General features: G+C 36.1%; 1 long non-coding RNA gene across 3 annotated transcripts in view; it reads left to right on the forward strand.

Annotated features, from left to right (window-relative positions):
- LOC122233149 overlaps positions 1-24,822 on the forward strand; it is a 94,920-nt gene that overhangs the window by 24,503 nt on the left and 45,595 nt on the right. For 2 of the 3 annotated variants that reach the window (XR_006210631.1, XR_006210629.1), the window contains exons 4-5: positions 2,205-2,249; positions 8,372-8,494. This is a non-coding gene — a long non-coding RNA (uncharacterized LOC122233149). Of the gene's footprint in view, positions 1-2,204; positions 2,250-8,371; positions 8,495-24,147; positions 24,218-24,822 lie in introns of those variants that run through there. The other variant, XR_006210630.1, reaches the window with a different exon arrangement.

The raw sequence follows: 24,822 nt of genomic DNA on the forward strand, positions 1-24,822 counted from the left end.
TTTCAACCAATAGCATCTCCTAATTAAGATAAGAGTCAATATTGTTAAATAAGATACTGCAAGAAAAAAGGGAATAAAAGATACATATCAAAAGTAACCATTGTTACAAAATAATTCATGACTAAAATATTGTTTTTTGTAGGCGGGTGGGGAAGCATATCCAAGTGTTTTCAGTTAGTTTGCTAGATTGCTATCCTGAATATATTGTTCTTAATAACCTGGGATTTTCACAGACTAATCAGATTTTATTTTCTATGAATAGTATCAAATTTGCTTGAGAGGTTCCCAAAGGGTTTGTTGTTGTTGTTGTTCTTAGACTGAATACCAAAGAAAATTGGGTAATTTTATGGACTCATTAGGACAACATATGTATAATTATATTCTTTAAAAAAAAAAAAGCCTCTTCCAAACATTTAGCACAAGTGTAGACAAAATTGCCGAAAATAAAGATGTAAAATGCTATAATATTAACAATAAATCAAAATAGAAATTGATAAAGAACTAGGCATACATAGTTATCTAGCATATGGTAGTTGTAAATTTTTATACCAATTCGATTGTTTGATGTGTAGTCATTCTCAAGAGATCATATTTTGGCTATAATGGTGAAATGCCTCATCTTTGCGTAGTTCTTGCTTATGACCTTAAAGTTACCTGCAAAAAATAATGTAAATTTTCTGGCAATAATGTAAGCTAATTTCCTAACCTTCAGATCACAAATCCAACATGACTTTCAAAGCCTTCCATCACAAAGTTATGCTTACTTCATCCTAAGGCTTTAATTTCCCATTCCCTGGTACGAGATCCTGTCTTGTCAACACTTCCCAGATGTATCGTACCCACCACTGTGTTCAAATATCTGCTAGGGAAAGCTTTCCTTCTGAAAAAATGTTCCCTTTGCCCTCTCAAGTCCTGAGTCTTTATATGGTATCTATAAACCCATCTTTGGTATTCTATTCCTGAATAACTTCCTCTGCATTTTTTCAAAATATTTATTTTGACTTGGAAATCTATACTGGAACTATATATAGCATAATAAGTTTAGGATTTTATTTTAGAAATCTCAATTTAGATGCTTTGCCCTACAGATACCATTTTGAATGAGTCTCATTCACTTGTCTAGTTATGTCTGACTGGGCTTGTTTTACCAATTTTTAACCAGTTAACTGGAAAATGTACACAAAATTCATGCAGAAATCTTTAACTAGTATTAATATCTACACTTTCCTTTTGGAAACATAGATATGTTTTACTTTCTGAATTTGTCTTTTCAGATAAAATTATGTTCCTTAATCAAAACACACAAAAATAAATAAAGCAGGGATTTAAGAGAAATACTATGGCAAGGCAGACATCTTAAGAAACCCACGTCATAAGCATTTTATTTTATTTTATTTTATTTTATTTTTAGTTATATATTTTACTTTTAATGTTAATTTGTTTTATTTTTAAAGTTTATTTATTTATTTTGAGAGAGGGAGAGAAGGGGAGAGACACAGAGAGAGAGGGAGAGGATCCCAAGCAGGCTCTATACCACCATGCCAGAGCCCTATGAAGGGCTTGAACCCATGAACCATGAGATCATGACCTGAGCCGAAACCAAGAGTCAGACACTTAACCAACTGAGCCACCCATGTGCCCCAAGCATCTTTGTTTTAAAAAATAAAGAAACTACTTCAGAGGAGGTGATTGGTCCAAGACCATTGATTATACAGTGGAAGTAAGAATCCTATATGAAGCACCCCAACAGTTTTAAATTTGTGAGCAGATGACCATATTACAATGAGCAACAGACTCTGAAGAATAAATATGTGAAGAGTTTAGTGTTGTAATCAAATAACACTCACAACCAAATTAATCTGATGCATATTTAATGATATGCATAATCATTATTGTGTTGCACAGTGATTAGGCATAATTGCTAAAGGTTTCACATAAATTACTATCATTAGTATTGTTCTTACACAATCAAACTAAATATTTCTAGGATTATCTGAAAAGAAAGAAGAGAAAAAGCAACCAGGAGAAATGGGAAGCTGTTTTAATGGGAACCAAAATTTAAAGGAAAATAGAGCTCATTTACCTTAAACTATCTCTTTATACTGATGTACAAACTGATGATTAGAGAATGTAATTGCCTGTTTGGGTTATCTGACTTTAAAGTACATTTTTTTTTTTTCATTTGTCTGACATTGCCTGCTCAGCTCTGGAATCAGGAGAGGAACTAGCAGTCATGGGAACTGAGAGTCGTAAGTTTTCTATTTCATCTGTTCTTTAAGTACAACCCCCAGTCCCATCTTCTGCAGATGGAAGAATCAGGTAGAGTAAAGCCAAGATTCTACTTTCCTCTCAAGGAGTCCTAAACCAAACTGCAGTGGGAAGGGAACCAAACTGCAGTGGGAAGGGAAACACTCCAGCCTAGAAGACTGGAAGAAAAAGCAGAAGCTGCCATGAGAATACATTATCTTCTGGTTCCCACCGCAGATGACTTTGAAGTCTTCCTGGTTGGGTCTAGTAGTCTGAAGATGTTGCTCAGAACTGCTTCCTCTGTTGCCATCCTGGTCTCTTTCCTCATTGTGTCACTTTCCCAATTGGAAAAGTAATGATTTATGGTGAGAAAAACAACAGGTTTGGAGTCACATATTTATGTCTAACTGGTCACATATTCTTGGGGAACTCAACCTCTTTGAACATCCATTTCTTCATCTATTATGTGGGGGAAGTAATGTCCACCTTATACAGTTCTTTTTTTAATTTAAATAAGATATGTATATCAAGTTTAATTATAGTGTTTGGCACATGATTTTGGAAAGCAGTGTTCAATGGATATTTTGAGCTCTACATGTCTTGCTGAGTGCCAGAATCACAAGGTCATGACCATCTTTTCACCCAGAAGTGAAAAAATGCATTGCAATAATGCATCATGCAATCCAGCAATGCAATCAGTCTTCTTCAGGATGAAGAGGTTGGCTCACTGTTTACTATAGACGTGGTTTTCCTGGCACACAGAGCATGTCCCTGACTAAGGGACTTTGCACTTTGTGTTTCTTCTGAGCGGATCTGCATTGAAATCATAGATCAATTTCAGAAGTGACATCTTAATATTCAGTCATCTGACCCATGAATATGGTATATCACTCCATCAATTTGGATCCTTTTAATTTCTCCCAGAAATATTATACAATTTTCAGTGAACCAATATTGCCTATCATTAGTCGGATTTCTCCCCAAGTGTTTCAGACATTTGATACTATTTTGAATGGTAATTATTTTAACATATTTTAAAGTCTTCATCATATATATATATATATATATATATATATATAAATGAGCAAAGTCAGACATATATATATATATATATATATATATATATATATATATATATGAGCAAAGTCAGACATACTTCATATCATCCCACAACGACCTGGGAGAGAAACAGTGTTAAAATTATTTAACAAATAATATCAGGCTCAGGTCTGAACGGTCTGAAAATGCTGCGTAAGTACTAAGCTCCTGGTGGAATCAGGAAGTGGGAGACCAGCAGGAGTGACAAGTGCAGGGAGAATGGCCCTTTGAATAACTTCTCTTGCTAATTTTGCCAAAGCCAGCTATGGCGCTCCTCCTAGAGACCAAACACAGTCAATTTCCAATCAAGTGGAATAGCCAGAGTGAGTAACCCTGTTGTTACTCATTCAGAAATCTGCAGGTAGATGATAAAAGGTGTGCTACAAACAGAACATTTGATATTCCACGTGATCATTCATGCCGCAGCTTAAAGAGAAATACACAGAGACACGCCATGTTTGTGGGAATTTACATGTTCACAAATAACAGCATGTATTTTCCACAGAAGAAATTTAGTATAACAACTTCTCTGTGAAGTACTCAGCAGAGTGTATCCAGGTTGTTTCTCAAAATCCCTAGGAAATATTCAGAAGTAAGCAGTCTCTTCCCCACATTTACCAAGTTAAGCGGAAGGGATTCATGAGACCGATATAAAGTTTGGAAACCTTTTTGTCCGGTCTCTAACTCCACACAGTTCTATCCCTCCTCATCTTAACTATGGGATACCAGGCTTTGTTTGGACTTTGTAAAGAGAAGAGTGCTGACTTGGGAGCATGACAGCCTAATTTCACATTCTGGCTCTCCCAATTTCTGTCTCTGTGTCTGGGGCAAGTTATTTAACCTCTAGGCTCCTCATTTTACTTCTATATAAAATGGAGATGATAATACTGTCTGGAAAAGGTCACTGTGTCTGGCATTCAGTAAGTACCCAGTGAATGGGGCACATCATTAACACTTTCAGGTCACAAAGCACATTAGTGGAAAAGGCCGACTGTGATACAGAGACTCTTGATATTTCACAGTATAATCAGCTGGAAAGCTTTTTTGTCCTGTGGCTCAAAAGAAGATTACTCACACAAAACCCCAGGTGAACTATTTGGGAGGGTTTTAGAGAAGTCCTCACAGGTCTACACTTGCACTATAAGAGTGACCCCAAGAGAAATAATTCCAGGGAACAAGGCGAGCTTGATCTGGAGCTGCAGTATTGCTTAGCACCTCAGGGCTTCGCTAAACTCTTCCTTTGACTTTAAATAGGACAGTCTCCTTTTTTTAATCTTCAGAGAGAGGTATTCCATTCATTCAGCTCTTACCTCCTTACTGAGAAAAGGACATTGATATGACAAGGTTACAAAATGTGAAGGCAGAATCAAGAAGGAAAATCAGCTACTCTTTTCAGAGCTAGTCCTCAAAGATGATGGCTTAAATCATAGCAGATAATGTCTTACATGGCAATTAATCCTGAGCTGTTTACAACTTCAAGAACACACTGCAACATAACTGAATACTGAGGGGCCATGGGGGAAGCTTTCAATTTCTGTGTTGCTCTTCTTCTTTACTTATTAATTTGTATTAATGTTTATTTATTTTGAGAGACAGAGATTGAGAACACATGCATGAGCAAGGTAGGGGCAGAGAGAGGGAGAGAGAATCCCAAGTAGACTCCGATATGGGGTTTGATCCCATGAACCATATCACGACCTGAGCTGAAATCAAGAATTAGATGCTCAACAGACTGAGCCACCCAGGCTCCCCGCTTTTCTTATTTAATTAACCCTAAATAGGGAAGCAAATTTGGGATCTGGAATGGGAAGAAGATAAAGGACACTAGAAGGAGATCATCTTACAGATTAGGATGTGCATTTGAATCAGAAAGAGCAAGGACCAGATCCTGGCTCTACCACTAGTAGGCAAACTTGGCAAGTAACTTAGCCTATGTGCGCCTTGGCATACAGACAGGCAAGTAAGGGAAAGAAAACTTCATGGGGATATCATCCGAGTTAAAAATATAATGTGTGTAAGGCACTCAGCAATTAATAAATATTTATAACAAAATAAAATAGTAGTATTTGAAAGTAAAATTAAAGAGAAAAAAATTACATTCTAATAATTTCTTCATGCAAATACATTTTGCACTAATTTTGATTTTTCCCATCCTAAATTTGTTAGATGAAAACAAAGAACACAAACACACGTACATATACACATAGACACACACAATTTATATTTTAATAAAATGCCCTCTACTACAGGTGTCTACTAGGTGTCTGTATTTCCTTTCAGAGTATTTCTCAACTATTCTAATACACTAGGAGGGAGGAAAGGGAACAAATATTTACTATCTACTGTGTATCACCTCACTGAACATTATACTAGGTGCTTCTTCCATTTAATTCTCACCTTCTTCCAACAGAGGATTATTGTTCACAAACACCTTGCCATGAGTCACTCATCTGGTAAGTATTAGAGCTTAGGCTAGATCACAAATATGCCTGATGCTGAAATGGTAGCTTTTGCATGGCTAGAAATCATTCCAAAGTTGATATATATAGCACAGTGTTTCCAAAACTTCCAGGATTAGAAGAATCCCTGAAGGTACTTGTTAGAAATATAAATTTTGGTGCTTCATTCAAATCCAAATCTACATGACAAGGCCCTAGGGAAGCTCTATGTTTAATGATTGCTATGATCTGCATAGTTTGAGAACATCATTATAGAACATGTAGACTAGTGTTCTAAGCCTTTTATCTGTTCATTTTTAAAATACAATTGTTTTAGTACAGACTTGTTTTGAAACAAACATATTCTATAACATTAAAACTATATTAATGGTAAGTGTAAAAATTAATTCTGAGTTTTTAAGAAAAGTGGATATATGTCATTAAAAATATTCCCAGAATTTAATAAAAAAGATGAATACTATAAAATACTTAAGGCAAATCATATAGTCATGTCAAATTGATTTTTATACTCTTTAGTAGCATAAATCACAGAATGTTAGGCAATATGTGGAAGTTTTAAATATGTTAAAATTATTAAAACTGATAAATGATAGGCTTCTGAATATAAGTAGGAGTTCTAATTTTAGAGCTAGATAAATAAGTTATATAAGTTATTTAAGAATAAAAATATGAATGGGGGCATCTGGGTGGCTCAGTAGGTTAAAGTACCAACTCTTGTTTTTGGCTCAGGTCATGATCTCACGGTTTGTGAGATCAAGTCCCACATCAGGCTCTGCACTAAAAGTACCAAGCCTTCTTGGGATTCTCTCTCCCTCTCTCTCTGTGTCCCTCCTCTACTCATGCTCAAGTGCTCTGTCTCTCTCTCCAAATAAATAAACTTCAAAAAAATTAAAACATTAAAAAAAAACTTATACAATAGAGAATCTAAATAGGCCTATATCTATTAAAGAAAAAATATGTTAGCTTTTTTTAACGTACAAGTACAGAAAATTATTAATTAGTAAACACAATGGAGTAGTACAAAGAACAAAACGTGTGGAATCAGAAGATTCAAACCGAGCCCAACCTTTTCCATTTATCAGCTCTGTCACCTTGAGCAAATCACTTAACCTCTCTAGGTCTTAGTGGCTCCATCTAAATAATATTTGGAATAACATTTTCCTTGCAGAATTAATGTATGGATTAAAAGAAACAAAATATGACAAATGGTTTATTAATGATCTCTTATATAGAGCTATAAAAATGAGTGGCTTTTACAATCATGATGTCAGTAGAAGGGAGCTGCTCCTTCTTTGCCAAGTCTAAATCCATGAATGTTTTCTGATTCTCTGCCAAGCCGGAGAAAGGGGAAAAAGGCAGGAAGGTAAAAAAGATGCTGTTTTACTGAAGATGTTACCATGGCCTCTGGGTAATGCTAAACTAAGGACTCTCCTTTTGTATTACGGGCTACTTAGAAAGCATTTAAGATCTACAAATCCTCTTCAATAGGGGAAAATGGAGAAGAACATCATCATAATGTTCTTACACATCTCTCCTATATGTCTGCAATAAAGGTCTATTGCTCTCAGCTATTTCTGATCATTTACAATGGTGGAGATAATAGCAACCTCATAGACCTTGACAATCCTATTCTAAATCAGTACTTTAAAAATGGCTTTGAAATGTCTTTATACTCAGGAGCATAAAGGCCAAATTTAATTCTGATGTAGTCTTAATAAGAATGGGAGTGAGAACTATCATGGTAATGTATATAATAAGTATAACACTTCAAGGATATAACTCATTTGGAACTATGATTTGACCCTGACATCACTTTACTCATTGTATAACTGGAATATCAAAAACTACTAGCATGTATGAGCCACCATTCCTAAAGTTGTTTGTGATTTCAGAAAATGAGCTGACACATACAACATAGAAGAGCTGACATATAGAAGGCCTTGATTCAAATTCTAGCTCTTGGGGAAATTTCCTAATTACCTAAATGCTCTGAACTTTAGTTTCCTCATTCTTAAAAAAAAAAAAAAAAAGAAAAGAGGTAAGTGTAACTATCTTATAAATGAGTTAAGGTATATACAAACCATAAAGTGATCTATCAATTGTAGGTATAATAATGGTTATTAATAGGGTAGGATTCCAATGATGGTGATACTGATTAAAGGTGGCTTTAGCTTTAATCAGTTCATTTTAAATCTCTAAAATCCTATAAATGCCAAGCATATTCCCGAGAAAGTCTTAGCAATCTCTAGCCATCATGGATACAAGTACTTAAATCATAGTTCCATCTTTTCCCTAACTGAAATCAAACCTAGCATAATACTTATGACTTGATCCCTCTAAAAGATCTGTTTCCCAATCTGTAAAATGCAGTGTTATAAATACTAGATGAAGGGATATAAAGCTAACTATCTAGTTAGTATCCTTTAAATATTTGTCAGTTTATTAACTGAAATTTTCTGTTCTCATAAGGCTGCTCTCCAATGAGCCCTTTTTGATGCTATTGTCTAGATAAATAATTCTGGTAATATTCTGGTTTGCTCGAATAACTAGCTCCATCTGCTCACTAGGACCTCAGACTTGGCCTGTCATCCATGAGGAGGGCTGTAACTGAAGTCAGCATCCCACTCAGCATTGGCAACCTTCTCAAAGCATAGCAGGCTACAACCTTCCAAGAGCTCCAAATCTGCCAGGTATGTGGGCTTTCCCAACCAAATCCCACATAATCTGTCATCCAAACCCAAGCTTTCTGGAACCCAGCTTTGCCCTGGGCTCCAGATAACAATGCACACATGCTTCCTGTATAGAGCAGAAAGGCCACAAAATTTTGTATTCTCTGCTTCCTCCAGAGAATACGCCACTATAGCTCTAGCAACTTCACTTAGGTCCCAAGGGTTCTCTATGATAGGATGACAAGATGTTGGTACATGTGCCTCTCCTTATGGGCCCTGGTTTGCAAATTGCCCTCATAAAGACCACTACTTAACCAATACAAAATGGCACTGTGGAACTTGTCTTTACCCACCTTCGTCCGTAACTATCATCTACCTCCTGAGCAACATCACTGGAAAAGTTTTATACATTGCATATTCTCTTGTTAATATCCAGGCTCCCTGCATTTCTCCTCTGCTTTCACTCCTCACCGTCTGGTTAGTTTCAGGAAATTAGAGTGCATCTTACAGGAGCAAACCACCCTTTTCCTAAGCCCCTATTTTCCTATAATTTAGTGCTGTTTTTCTATGTTACCAGAAAATATGGTCACCAAGGATAGATACTGTCACTAACTTTAAAAACACATTCTTACTGGATCCATTCACTAACTGCTAATGTAGTGATATTCCAAGGAAATCTTAAATGATTTATGAATGTTTCTGATAACCCAAAATCAACACTGCCCCCCAAACCTAAGAAATATTTTCTTTTCCTTCCCACATATTTGTCTCTTTTATAGAGCTTTGTGTTTTTGTGCCATTTCCATGAGTACCATTGAGCAGCCTTCCATTTATTTCAGGATGTCATGGCTTTAACAATTTTTAGCTGTGTTTAGGACTCTTGTTCTTTCTTTCTTTCTTTTTTTCTTTCCTTCTCCCTTCTCCACCCCCCCAACTTTTTTTTTTTTTTCCTTTTCAGTTCCTGTGACCCAGTAATTGTTTTCCTGGCTTACTAGTCAAGTGAGAAATGCTCTGATAGCATGTCAACAAAATGTCAAATACTGGGGGAGAGACTCTATGAGTGTTATTGTGATTGATTGCTTATTTGAATCTTTTTTGCTCCCAGCTGCTCCTTGGATGTTGTATCAAGGAAGATGAAAACTATAGCTAAAGCTCCCCTCTAAAACTTTATAGAAAACAGAGAGCAGGAGATGGAAGCCAGGCAGGGCTCCTGGGTAGATCACTGAAGGGAATATTGTTTGCAAAATATCCATGGCTTATAGGACAACCAGGCAAAGTGAGCTGATGAGAACTGCCCAGAGCCACACAGCTCAAGAGGCACTGAGTTAGGAGTCCTGGCTATTTTCTGGTGCCTCTGCCTGGATCTCACAGTGGAAAGCAACACTACCTCTTCTATAATCTGAATTACTGAAGACATAGGAAAAAAATGGAGGTGGTAAAACATAGTCAAGTCCCTAAGAACTGTTATTCTATGACATCTAATAAATACCATCCTCTACCATTTCCACCAATAAATTCAAGACATTTATTTAGAGTCTGTCTTGTGCTAAGTTATAGAAGTGTATAAAACAGGGTAAGCTACCCTCAAGGAGTTTACTGTATAAATAATTCTGATACAGTAATAAGAGCGTTCTTGATCAGTAATAAAATCCCAATTGAAACATTTTTGTTTCTGGAAGAAAGAATCTGATTTATGATACAGATACTGGGCATAAGTAGTAAGGTCAAAGAGTATTTTTTTTTAGCAAAGCAAACATTTGAACAATAATGATTAAAAATGATTACCTTAAAAAGTAATAACATTCCTTCTGTAGGGGAGTTAAGTGGAGGTTCCTAAATAGTTATTCTACTCCAAATCTGTTCAACAAATTACTGAAAATGTTGGGTCTAACTCAGCCGTCCCAGACATTAACCATCGCTGAGGGTTATTCACAGGTATCTTTCCTCAGTCCAAGAAAGGGACACGAGATTTTTAATTAAGAGACTGAACATCAAAAAACTTTCAGTGATTTGTCTCTCCTCTAAAGGCTTATTAAATTTTCTATTTAATGCAGCAAAACTTCAGACAGAAACGTTCTTTGAAAAAAAAAAAAAACACCATAAATTAGTCCTAGGATGCATTGGGCTTTAACGAGGGAAGAGGAAAATGACAGGAGAAATAAGTCTGAGATATTTCTCAAGCAGAAGTGTCTCTATTTATAGCAGCAGCTAACACCCAAAACAGATAACCATAATTTCAAGAGTTGCCTGAATAACAGCTATGGAACACCCAGCAGGCATGAAAGGGTTACTCTAGATACCCTGAGGAAACACAAAGGAAAAAGTCAGCATGATCCCTGCCCTTGAGGAGTTTCAAGTTTAACAGGAAAAAGGGCTCTCATGTGAAAACAAAACAAAACAAAACAAAAATAATAAAAACCCAAATACAGGCAAATTAAAGGCACATAAGAAAAGAATCATCTTTTCAGAATTATACAAATTCCACTTCTAATAGTCCAAAGAAGATAATACTATCATAGCTTAATCTGTTCAAAGAAAAAGAAAATGGCATCTTTCTGTGATAACCTTAAGAAAAATAACCTCTTACGGTGATATTCTTATATGAACAAGAGCAAATACAAATTAAAGATAAGAGGATTAATTCTTAGTGTTGAAAATAAGGCAAGAGATTTCCTTCCCCTCTTTTTCTTTGAGCATTTATTTTCAAAACTTTCTAGCTATAAATATTTTGAACTATGTACAATTTATTTTGAAAACTAGATAGGCCTTTTGTCAGCTTTACAACCCTGAAATGTGTTTTTGTGTTTTGCTTTGTTTTGTTTTTTGTTTTTTTCTCAAAAACCAGAGAGCTATCTTTTTGAAAGGTAAACATCAAGGGAGCTAACACCCCTATCTTGTTTCTGTGGAAGGGTAGGAGCCTGACTTTGATTGGTGCCCTACTCTAAGTTATAAAAATGCCTCCTGTCATAAACAAATGAGGAATTTTCATTCCCCTAGATAAATTCAATTAGCTAACACAGATGATCAACCCAATTACTAGGTAAAGTTAGGTGAACTATGTGTAGTAAATGATGCCATTTTCAAGTACTCTTACTTGAAAACAGATTTGTAATGAATTCTATGTGCTTGACCCTGAAAGGGTGAGCTTTCTTTCAGTCTTTGCAATCTCTTAGCAGATTGTTTGTGATATGCACCACAGATTGGCGTAATGCTTATTCCATAATAAAACTTTTTTCCTTCTCTACTCTCCACCTTTGTGGAGAGGATTTCTAAGTTGGAAAAAATTTATTTTATTTTAGGTTTATTTATTTGAGAGAGACAGACACAGTATAAGTGGGGGAGGGGCAGAGAGAGAGGGACAGAAAGGGAATCCCAAGCAGGCTCCACACTGTCAGCGCAGAACCCAATGCGTGTGGCTCAAAACCATGAAACTGCGAGATCATGACCTGAGCTGAAATCAAGAGCTGGACGCTCAACCAACTGAGCCACCCAGACACCCCGGAAAAAAATGTATTTTTAGTTTTATTTCATCAGTTTGTCAGTGAATGACATTCCTGCTTCCTCAAGTCTATCATGAGAACTTAGAAAAACAGATAAAATTAAATTTCATAAACTGGGGTAGGCAAAACAAGTATTTTTTAATGCCCTTAATATTTATTTCTGTTTTAGTTGTCCTGTTTACAATTACACCCTATTACAGGGAGCTATTATGATTTTAATTGTTATGGTAATGCATTTGTAAAGATAGCTAAATTATGAAAAACAAAAGAAGGAAGAAAGGAAAGGAAGGGAAGAAAAAAGAAAAGAAAAGAAAAGAGAAAAGGAAAAAAGAAAAGAAAAAAGAAAAGGAAAGGAAAGGAAAGGATGAAGGGAGGGAGGGAAGAAGGAAGGAATACTTTTGGAAATCAAAGAGTTAAGTTCTAATTCCAAATTTCACCTTGTTTGTAACTGACAATGATTCACAGTGTCTCCATTTTTATTTATTTTTTTAAATATGGAATCGATTGTCAAATTGATTTCCATACAACACCCAGTGCTCATCCCAACAGGTGCCCTCCTCAATGGCCATCACCCACTTTCCCCTCCCTCCCACTGCCCTTCAACCCTCAGTTCATTCTCAGTCTTTAAGAGTCTCTTATGGGGGTGCCTGGGTGGCTCAGTCCGCTGAGCATCCGACTTCGGTTCAGGTCATGATCTCGCGGTTTGTGAGTTTGAGTCCCACGTTGGGCTCTGTGCTGACAGCTCAGAGCCTGGAGCCTGCTTCAGATTCTGTGTCTCCCTCTCTCTCTGCCCCTCCCCTGCTCATGCTCTGTCTCTCCCTCTTTCTCAAAAATAAATAAACATTAAAAAAAATTTTTTTTTAAGAAGAGTCTCTTATGGTTTGCCTCCCTCCCTTTCTAACTTTTTTCCCCCCTTCCCTTCCTTCATGGTCTTCTGTCAAGTTTCTCAGGATCCACATAAGAGTGAAAACATACAGTATCTGTCTTTCTCTGTATGACTTATTTCAGTGTCTCCGTCTTTAAAGAGAAGACAATATGAGGCACCTGAGTGACTCAGTCCATTAAGTGTCTGACTTCAGCTCAGATCATGATCTCATTCTTGAGTTCCATTCCTGTGTTGGGCTCTGTGCTGACAGCTCAGAGCCTGGAGCCTGTTTCAGATTCTGTCTCCCTCTTTCTCTGCCCCTCCCCACTCATACTCTGTCTCTCCCTCTCAACAATAAGTTAAAAAAATTTTAAAAATTGTGCTAACTTTTATAGTCATTACTTCCTTGAATCCCTTTCTGGTTTTTATCACCCAAGTATGCATCCTCAGACAGTAGAGTTTAATCTCACCTGATTAAAAGAAAAATTGTATATATATCTTTTAGGCTTCTTTTAATCTATAGTTTCCCCTTCCACCTCTTTCTTTTTCTTCCAAGTTTCTGTGAAAGATCAAAGGCCATTTAATCTGTAGATTTTCTCACAATCTGATTTTTTTTTAATATTATAAACTCTGTAACATGCTCTTATGTCCACACTATTTCCTACTTGATCAGACTCAGGTTTTATCCACATTAAGTCTTTGACAAGGCTGTAGATGGCATCATGTTCTTTCATCAGAAGGCACATGATACCTCATTTTCTCTCCTGTTATGGGATGTTAACATCAATGACGTTAATGGCCGTTGATGCTTATTGCAGATCCATTTATTCACTGGCAGTGTAAAATAGTGATTTTTGAATTCTATCATTTTGTTTTCATTTATTAACTAAAATAATTTTATAAAGAGACATTTTCCTTGTAAAGAGAAACCATGCTTTATTTGCCTACCCAAAGTTATAGGAATATTGGATGGGAAAAATAAGTGCTTGTTGTTTTCTTGTTATTTGTTAGTTGACAAGATAATGAATCAGGTGCCTGTGATCCTGGAAAGGTAACCAACTGGCTTTTTAATATCATTCTGTACTCATCAATTTCAACATATTTTATAGGTTGCAATACACTGAAATTGGTATCTTAAAAGTCAAGTTGTTCCATCTTTAAACAGTGGGAGCCACTTGAAGTTATTCCCTGAGTTCTTTTGACATTATTTTTAGAGCTGTTGATATATTCTCTGCTATCTAATATGGCAGAATATTCCACACTTATCTTGTACATTTTCTTCTCCAGACCATGTATTCACCATTCCCCCAGAAGCACTGGTTTCTTTTAATGGGAATTGGCATTTCAAGACTATAAAACTGAGCACTAAGGATGCTCATGGGTAGGGGTTATCATTATCTATAGACCTGTTCAGTACACGGACTTAGAAATACACACACACACACACATACACACACATACACACACAGTACATATACATGTATTTATATACACATGCACACATGTTTAATTTTTAAATGTAACTTATCTCATGAGTTTATTCTGGTATTTCCAATTCAAATATAGTACTACATAGTTTCACTGATTTTTTTTCTATGTTACACCCTTATCTTTTTCTCTACTGACAACCTTGATTTCCATAAGAATATAATACGATAGAATTTAAATATCCCATATATTTTTTTAATGTTTATTTGCTTTTGAGATAAAGAGAGGGAGAGACAGAGGTTTGAGCAAGGGAGGGACAGAGAGAGGGAGACACAGAATCCGAAGTAGGCTCCAAGCTCTGAGCTGTCAGCACGGAGCTCGATGCGGGGCTCCCTCTCATGAACTGCAAGATCATGTCCCCAGCTGAAGTTGGACACTTAACCAACTGAGCCACCCAGGAGCCCCAGAAATATCCCATAATTTTTTATTTGCCTTATCCAATGCCAAAAACATAATATATACAATAATAGTCTCGGAAAAACAGGACACATATAACTAATATTCTATAGTTTTTCATTTGTTTTATTCCATTTTATAAAAACATTAGTATAAAAATACTGTCATCACTGATTATAATCCTAATATATTTAATTTTGTTTTTGCATATGCTATTTCCATTCTCCCTCCCATTCTCTTAATAGTTTTTCTACATCCACATTGTCAAAATATACATAAATTATGCCATAAATATATATTCACTCCCTTTTAGCCCTCATTTAATTTTAGTTTTGTAGATACATAAACTTAATGCTCAAAACTACATCTTGATATCAATGATTCTCTGGGCATTTTGCTCATATGAAGCTTTTCTCTAGTAGATTCCTCAGGAAGAACTCAGTAGGAAAAATTCACTTAGCTCTTCCATTTCAATAAATATTTTGAATGCTTTTTATGCTTGAACATAAGTTTTACTGGAAATATCTTTGGCTTGCATTTTTATTTCCCTGAATATTTTAAATGTTATTCTATTTGTTTTTCTGGCATAAGACATCGATGTTAAAATGTCTGATAACAATCTAATTTAATCTTCCCTTGAAGTCATGTGCATTTTTACCTAAGCCTAAAGAAATTTTCATTTTTAAACTCCATAATTTTATAAGAAAAATCTGATTTTGGCTATCCTGAATCACAATTGTCAGCTATCTTGTATGGTCTTTAAATGTGTATTTTCAAATCTTTTTTTTTAGGACATTTTTTTGGAATTATAATTTTTATTATTTATTCCATTTGTTGGCTTTGGTTTATTTCTTCAGGCATTCCTATCATCTGTAGAATAGATCTTTTTTTCTATCTTCAATTGTTTTTGGCATGCTGTAATCTTCTAAAATGTTCTGCTCCTTATTCTATCTTTTTAATGGAATTAAAAATCATTACTTTTATGTTGCTCATTTTAATTTTAGTTTCTCTAAACTTTTAGGAGTGATCTTGGACCTGATAGCTTTCTAACTTCACAAAGCTTCCTCTTCTGTTGGTTTTCAGTAGTGTTACTTCCGGTGGCTTGCTTTCTGAATTGTCTTCGCTCTGTTACCCTTCCTGACTTTTAACTCAACTTTTTTTCCCTTGACTCTACTGTTTCTGTCAAGTTCTGTATTGATTCCATGCCCAGAGATTTCTCTGCCATGTGGGGCACTGTTGAAGAAGAGCAATCTGGCTGTTCAATTTTGAGAGTTCACTAGGTCTAGATTATTCTATTCCTTCCAGACCTTCTCACTGTGTGCCACTTGTGCTCATTGCTGATTGGAGTGGGTAAAACCCAATCTCTTGTTAGCAAGGTCCACTGTCCCTTCCAGGTTAATATCTCCAACTCTCTGGAGGTTCTTCTATTATAGGTCCCCAGTCTCCCCACTGTTTTCCTCTCCTAGTTGCTGCACAGATGCTGATAACACCTCTTGTGGCTACCGGTGTTTTATCCTCACCTACTTGTATGCCACTGTAAAAGTTAGCCATGTATTTTTGCTTTTGATATCTGTTTTGTCTGTCAGTTTTTTATGGGAATCTGGGATAATACAAATGTCTGCTTCCCCTGTCATCCTGTCTTCCTAGAATTCCACACTGTGGTCCTCAGTACACTGCAGGTTTTCATTATGTGTGCAATTAGTTTTAACTGAATAACAAAGCGAATGATAAGTTAGGAAAATTCTAAGTCTTAAGTCTTTATCAATATATATTGGCATAAGTTATAGCATACATTGTTTATGCAGGTACTCATATGTAGATATGTAGTATGGCATAAGAGAAAATAGGACATATGGAGGAGAGAGAGTAGTGTGATTGTCATTTATTAGCATAAATTTTACCCACAAAAAAATGGTAGATGTTCGCAGAAGTCACTGTTGGTCAGATAAAAGGACAGAATCTCTGCCACTAGCTTTACCCTCTTTTACTCTGGTTTTGTATATTCAAAATCATCCTGGCTTAATGGAAAAGGTAAAAGACATTGATTTAGACAGAGACAAGGATCGCCTAACTATATGTATTCTCATTAGCCAAGTGCTCAAGGCCATTTGCTATCAACCTGATCTTATCACCAAGTCTTACAAATTACCTAACTACCAATTGGTCTCATCTTAAAAGGAAACCTTGTCTGAGGCTTACTTCTTCTTTGATTTGTATATTAAAAGTTCCTCCTATATACCTGTGATCTGTTTATATAGGACTGTAGAAAGATCCCACTAATGAGTACCAGTTCATGAAAAGATCAGCCTCATGAATTAAACTCAGTGAGAATAAATATAAAATGGAAAAATGACATCTTGGTAGAAATAACCTGCATTAAAAGAAACGCTGTTAAAATCTCTTTCAACATTGATTCATTACATTCTAGCATTTAATATTACAGGTAGTACACCTGATGCTGGTCTGGCTATCTTCTATTTCTGTGACTGAGATCCCTCCCCCAACTGTCTTTTTTTCTACTTCTTCATTCTTATTTATTTATTTATTTAGTTAGTTAGTTATTTGTGAGAGCAGGTAACATGTAGGTCATAAGTATGAGATTTGGAACCAGACGTTGTTTAGTGTCCCACTAAGTAAAAAACCATTTAAAACATGTGGGTCCTGGGGTGCCTGGGTGGCTCGGTTGGTTAAGCTTCTGATTTCCATCTTGATTTCTGCTCAGGTCATGATGTTACGGTTCCTAAATTTGAGACCCAATGTCAGCATGGAGCCTGCTTGGGATTCTCTCTCTCCCTCTCTCTCTCTGCCCCTCCCCTGCTCGCTCTCTCTCTCTCTCTCAAAATAAATAAATAAACTTAAAAAAAAAGAAAATAGAAACAAAAAAAGATGTGAGGCCCAAGGGAATTTACTTGACCTCTCTAATCCTTAATTTTCTCATCAATAAAGTGGGAATAAAACTGCACCTCATACTCAGAAGGTTATGAAGTTCAGTGATATGACATATTTAAAGGGATTAATAGCAAGCATTTAACCAAGGTTACCTATTACAATGCTTTATTATTATTATTATTATAATTACTGTTCGTTTTTTTTTAATTTTTATTTAAATTCCAGTTAGTTAACATATAGTGTAATATTAGTCTCAAGTGTACAATTTAGTGATTCGACACTTCCATATAATAGCCAGTGCTCATCACAACAAGTGCCCTCCTTAATCTCATCACCTGTTTAACCCATCCCCCCACCCACTTCCCCTCATCAGTTTGTTCTCTATAGCTATGAGTCTGTTTCTTGGTTTGCGTCTCTCTCTCTCTTTTTCCCCTGTGCTCATTTGTTGTGTTTCTTAAATTCCACATATGAGTGAAATCATATGGTATTTGTCCTTCTCTGACTGACTTATTTCATTTAGCAAAACAATCTCTAGCTCCATCCATGTAGTTGCAAATGGAAAAATTATCATTACTTTTTATCTTTATAATTCTAAAATTTGGGGACACCTGGGTGGCTCAGTTGGTTAAGCTTCCAACTCTTGATTTTGGCTCAGGTCATGCTCCCATGGTCATGAGATCAAGTCCTGTGTCAGGCTCTGTGCTGACAGTGTGGAGCCTACTTGAGATTTTCTCTCTCCCTCTCTGCCTCTCCCCAGCTCATGCTCATGCTCTCTCTCTCTCTCTCTCTCTCTCTCAATCATTGAATAAATTAACATTTTTTAAAAATTCCACAATTTCTCGAGGATGTATCTAAATGTGGATCTTTTTAGTAACCATGAGCATCTAGGCAAAACCTTTAATTTATGCATATCATATAAATTATCATATTTTATTGGCATAACATTTTTATTTGTTTCTATTTATGAAATAAATGAATACTCCAGGAAAGAAGGGAGTATATCTACTTTGTACTACTGCAACTTATATCTAGCACAGTGTCCTACAGACACCCAGTGAATATATGAATACATGAGTAAATGATTTAACAATTTATTTTCTCAAATGTCTAGATATGAGGAAGGAGATTCCTTGCATAACAAATAGAATATCACTTTAGCTCATTTGTAAATTAAGACATTGGCATCTGGTTTATACATCTGCCTCCTATGGTTGATTATTATGAGTAAGTAACCTCATTTTGGTCCCCTTTGAGTAGTTGATAAAATCCAGCTCCTCATCCTGGAAAATTCAGTCAGACCTTGGTCTCAGGCAATATTCTGAAAAAACATGCAGCTGACAGTACTGCCTGAGCAGTTCTCGGGCTTTCTTTCCTCTGACATCTTTACTATTAGCTGTGCCCCTTTTGAAAATCAGTCTTTTCAGGCAAGAAACTCTGCAGCTAACCACTGAAGACCAGTTGCATGTACGTAACATCAGCATCACTTTTGGCTACTTCTGAGCACACATGAATAAGCAGTAAAATGAGACCCCAGCTTAGCAATTCTTCAGTAAATGAATGGGAAACCATGCTCTAGGCAGTTATTGATATTACTAAATGGCCCTTGAAAATTGCCCACTGGAGCTGAAAGCACACCCTGTTTCTTCTAGGCCTTGCATTTTCTTTAACTCTCCTTTTTTGGCCTATCTGTACTCTTGCTAAGGAATGATAGGTTTTATAAGCAAGGCAGCAGCCCACTGGATACACACTCCCAGATGATACTCAGGAAAAAAAGTTAACTTCAAAACTGTATCCCATGGAGATAAATACAAACAGCCAAGAAGGAGTTCTGAGGCTCAGATAGTTGAGTAATATGCTTAAGTTGGCACTGCTATCAATTTATAAGGTGAACTCAGATCTTTTTAATCCGATTCACCCACAATGGCATGTTACTGAAATGGAGCTGAGGTTCAAGCCTCTTGATTCTAAACTCCTTCCATAATATCATGTTGCCTTCAGAGAGGAGTGAGGCAATGCCATTGAAAAAAAAAAATCAAATACAAATGGAGTGCTCAGTTACGTTAGACATAAAGCAATAAAACTGACCTACATGCAAAGATGGTGTTTGAAGAATAGCTATTTATATAGGGTGAAGGATACTGTTCACTGTTTACATAGGAAAAGAAAATTTGGTGTGATTGATGATGATGATGATGATGATTTTGCTACTAATGTACTGAAATTTTCAGATTGCCCCTATTTAATGGTGGGCTGTATACTGAATAATTCCTCCCAAATACCATAGCTGGAAGCCTGCGTCTTTCATGCAAACCTTTTAGGTTTATCTATTATTCATGCTGCTTGTTTGCACAATATTATTGATTATTCACTGTTTGGCCAAATAGTAACATGATATTTCATTTTCAATGAAAACCCCTGGCAAATACTTTAAGTACAAAATTAGATTGTGGAGGGCATTATATAAAGGGCAACTCAACTGGGGAGAAGGTTGAATATGAAGAACTAAACAAAATGAACTTTATGTTAAGTGTAGATAATATTTCTCAATCATCAAGAGTCTCATGGAACTCAAAATGCATACTTAATTATTTTAAAGGAAATCCAGTTTACCTTGAAAATTATAAAATATGATAATCAAGTGACACTCTTATAAATATAATTAAGTTTAAACTTTTTGATGGTTGAAAGAAATTCTGTGAACGTCATTTTCAGTTTGTTACATTATTCTCTCACATTTATTTATTTATTCTTACTTTTTATAAAGATAAGACTTAAGACATTTTTTTTTAATTTTTTTTTTTACATTTATTTATTTTTGAGACAGAGACAGAGCATGAACAGGGGAGGGTCAGAGAGAGGGAGACACAGAATCTGAAACAGGCTCCAGGCTCTGAGCTGTCAGCACAGAATCCAACGCGGGGCTCTAACTCACAGACCGCGAGATCATGACCTGAGCCGAAGTCGGCCGCTTAACCGACTGAGCCACCCAAGTGCCCCTTAAGACATTTTTTTAAGCAGCTGGAAGCTTGATCTTTCTGTTGTTATTTTGATAACAGAATATGAACTCTATAGCAAAAACAACTTCCTATTCTCATAAAGTTTTTTTACACCACATAATATATACATCTTAACTATGCAGGAACAAGTTTGGATAACTCTTCCTAAAACAATTCTCTAAATAGCAAAATATAAGTGGGGGTGGGAACACCTTCTCCTGAAATAAAATACATCTTTTGTATTTGCTATTAGTTGAATTTGCTTGGTCAATGCTGTCCACAAAAATCTTATGCTTGGTTGAAGAAAAAAAGTTGGGATTCCTTTACATACATATATGTGTCTATACATATGTGCAGATGTATACATATACGTTATAGAAAAACAACATTGGTATATTTTCTTTTATAACTGATACCATTGATGTGTATGTTTTAAAAGACAACCGGCCAACTCTGAACTAAAATAAAGCAGAGCACTTAAATTTTTCTGGCACTAGAGGTCACTAAAACCAGATTACAGATGAGTGACTACATTTCTGCTAAATCCACAGAGAGAGCGCATAGTTAAATCCCACAGCATCCAGTCAAGTGAACTCTAGTTTTCGGAATATCCAAAGAATAACACAAAGCATTGCAAAATTAAAACATACGATAGGGAATAAATCAACAAAACTGTAGATTTTCAAAGCAAATAAATAAAAAGGAAATTTTATGTTTTCCCCTAAGTTTAACAGCTGTGTACATTCATTCAAAATGAACCCTTAACCTTTGGACCCTTAACCTTTGCTACTTACGTGTTTTGCATTTCAAGATCACATAGGAGCAAGTGTTAAGTAAGTAAATTATTTGTGAACACTTTTTTAGTACACCTGGCAATAAACATGTTAATTGGGTCAAGGAAGACAGAGTGGAGGAGAAGGGTAAGGAGGGGAGAAGAGTGGAGAGCAGTGAGGAGAGGGACTAGTGAGGCATGTTGGAGATATTGCTGCTGCTGCTGCTGCTGCCATCAAACTGACCACAAGTGACGCTACAGAGCAATGAGCTGTGTCTTGCAAAGACCAGCCTTGCTTGGCAGCCACTGACAACTGACCTAATTCTAGATTCTCTGTGTTTTAGCACAGGAGACTTCCTGGGTCTTGGGCTGGTAAACACCGCCATTTTCTAAAGGCTTTCTGTTGTGGCTCCCCAGCACCATCACTTGATTTTGAGAAAGCAGACTGTTGGCTTACTCCCTTCAAATGGAGGAGTTATTTCCATTTGTGATGATCACTGCTATGTGCACCAGGTTTCTTAGCTCCAAAGATAGTGGAAATATCTACACTTAGTTTCTGAATCATTATAATGAATGACTTGCCTTATAGTTTCCTCAATGGCCTCTTTAAATACCAGAATGGTTTAGAAATCAAGAGAGATCCTCGATCACTTATATTCTAGGTGTCATGAAGAAGGGCCCAAACCTCTTTTGGCCCAAATACCCTGAGCACTGAATGAGGTAACTGGACTATGCAGACTCTAATATTATAAATCTAATGTATATTGAGTCAAAGAGTCCTGCCTCAGAATTGCATAATTGAATTCTGCTAAGAGCTATTAAAGAAATAATTCTGGTGGAATTTTCATGACTGATAACAATTGGTATATCTCAGCTCATTCTCTCTGTAAAGATACTGGCCATTCTGAAATTTTATATTTTCTAATATTTCATATGTTTGAGAAAGAACTTTTTTAAAAAGTTAACTGGTTATGCCATTAGAGCCTTACTAGTGATATCTTTAAAGAGCAAAAGGAAAAATATTCAAACATCATATAGCTCTTATTTTGCTTCAAAATCCAGAAGAATATTTGAGATGCCCAAGGACAGGCATCAGCACTCACCATGTCACTGGTACCTGGCTAACAGTAAGCACGCAGAGTGTGTGTGCTTGATGGAGTCACCAAATTAAGAGTCAGCATGTTTATCACTGACTTGAGGGTGACTATTCTTTTTGGATTCTGAGGAAGTAAGTTTATGATATCTCTTTGTTCTAAGTCAAAATTTCACCATGAATGAGCCCTGCCTCTTTGGGGAAGAGTAGGCTTATGTTAGGAGAAGAGCCAAGTGCCCACAATATGGGGAAAGAAGAGAGAACACAGTGCACATGAGGTTATCGTGATATCCCCTCTCTTTCTTCACTTTCTGCATCTTACATTCTATGTGATAGTCTATAAATCAGACTAATAAAAACTTTATTTTACAGAAACTCTGAATTAAAGTAATTGATGCTAAACCTTAACATCTAGTAACAGTCACTTTATACAGCCCTGCCTTTCCTATAGAATTATTGAAAAAAAAAAAACAACTAAATAATAGGTGGAAATTTCAAAAGGCCAAAAGGATGGTTATTCAAATTCAACATTCAATTGTTACTAAATTAACCTGTAGCTATAATCCTTCCATATAGTATTTACATCTGCCCAAAAGGAAAAATATATAAAGAGATATTTTCAGCAGGTGAGCTTGTGGAAACTCTTTCCTTCCATGCACCCTCACTTCCTCTATCCATTCCACAAAAATTGTATGGGCCCACTGTGTGCCAGGCACCATAGGTTCAGAAAATGCAACAATGAGATAAACAGACACTGCCCTGCTCTCACAGAGGTTACTGTAAACAAGAGAAGACTGTCAATCAAGTAAACAAGCATTAATGATGAAATGAGATTCATGCCAGGACAGAGAAATATAGGGACCCCAGTAAATCCAGTAACACAGACGCCTCTTCCCTTTTTGGACAGTTTAGAACATAGAAGTCATTCCATAAATATGTGTTGGATTACACATGCTGAGCAATTGGGACTGAATGAAAACATTCATCACTGGAGAAGAAAGGGAGGCTCAGACTGTTTAAATAATTTTTCTAATATTGACCTCTTTATGCATTAGGCCAAGAATCATGTGCCTGGGTAAAAGTTATGAGGAGCAGGTGAGCAGAGCCCTGTTGGGAGATACTTAACCACCAATCTTCACTCACAGGAACTAAAATCTCTATGCCATTTTGTGAGCTGTTGAAAGATGGAATGAGAGCTCGCATGAGGATAAAAGAGAGATAAGGTGATATGATATCAAGTATGGGGAAAACAAAGGTTACTTCAGCTCAAACTGTACAGCAGTGAGCTATCTTTTGCCCATCAATTCTCCAAAAAGATGTATTTTGATTTCACTATTTCAATATTAGTAAGTCATAGGCAAAGGGCACCCTACTTTGGGAAAAGAGGTATGCGGGCATAAGTAGAGGACGATCTCCCATGAAGATCTTTTTGTTTTGTTTTTGTTACGGGACAGAGAATAAGACAGGGAAAATCTCGTTAAATGGCACAGGGGTTTGTTGGAAATTTGTGACCCATCAGGGGCTGAGCTGCTTTCATTAAGTCTCATCTATAACTGTGCTTGCTCAGAGAAGCTGACAAAACAAGTGACTTCCACATGTAAGATAGTTCATAAATTCAAGCTACTGAATTCATCTTTATTTTATTTTAAAATCCTGATTTATCTCTTTCTGACAGCACATCCCACAGTTCCTTTTGGCTTCTTGCTACATTAGAGAGCAATCATGAACGTCAAGTTTTGATGGGCACCATGAGGACCCTTCTCTACCATCCACAGTCCATGTGGGTCTTTCTGATATGATTGATTGTGGCACAGAGGCATTCTCCATATAAAGATTAATTGCTTCAGCAATTATTCATTACTAAATGGTTGACTGTGACTCCACAATTTTGAGTCTTACTTAAGCAAGCAGTTTCCGTGTTAGGTTTATTCACTTTCTCCCCTCTCTTTTTAACTAGCATATATTCATGTTATTTTTATATTTTACATTTAGGTTAAATGTTTCCTTTTGCCTATCTAGGTGAGATTCTAGCAAGGCCTCCATAAGTCATAAAGAACAGGATGCACTAAAGAATTGATGTGAATTTTCTCTTCAATAACTCTGGAAAAAATATTTATGGCAAGGCTACGAATCAATGTGGTCAAGGAAAAAAGGGAAATCTTGTATGGTTTGTTGTCTCCTTTTTCCTTTAATGCAAACACATAAAAGTACTATAAATGAGTCAACACTGTAAAGTTATTTTCCACATTTAATTCTCTCAGAGTGCCACTGAGTGGGACTAGATCCTGATGAAATGCAAGAAGTTAAGAGAAACTAAAAGAACTGCATACAAATTGTTTCCAGCATATTT

This window comes from Panthera tigris, chromosome D4 (genome assembly GCF_018350195.1).
Source record: "Panthera tigris isolate Pti1 chromosome D4, P.tigris_Pti1_mat1.1, whole genome shotgun sequence".
Classification (NCBI taxonomy): domain Eukaryota; kingdom Metazoa; phylum Chordata; class Mammalia; order Carnivora; family Felidae; genus Panthera; species Panthera tigris.